Consider the following 291-nt stretch of genomic DNA (forward strand, 5'->3'; position numbering starts at 1 on the left):
GCGTGTGCGCGCCTCGCTGTATGTACTTGTGTCCCAAATGCCCTCCAACTAAAAAAGATTCGGGGCCCGGGCAACACTGGCAGTGGTGGCCCCAGGTAAGAGTTGGGGGATCCCGTCTAGTATTTGACACTGCCACGGTGTCTGCTCCATTTCGAACCCAAATCCTTTTAAAGTAAACCCACTGTAGGTATGCAAATGTGATACCATACTACATGTTACCCACGACATCAGAGACGTGTCATTAAATACTTTTATTATTTATTTTTATGCAGACATGTGGCATAAAAGACA

Source organism: Chelon labrosus, assembly GCF_963514085.1.
Source record: "Chelon labrosus genome assembly, chromosome: 20".
NCBI classification, from domain to species: Eukaryota; Metazoa; Chordata; class Actinopteri; order Mugiliformes; family Mugilidae; genus Chelon; species Chelon labrosus.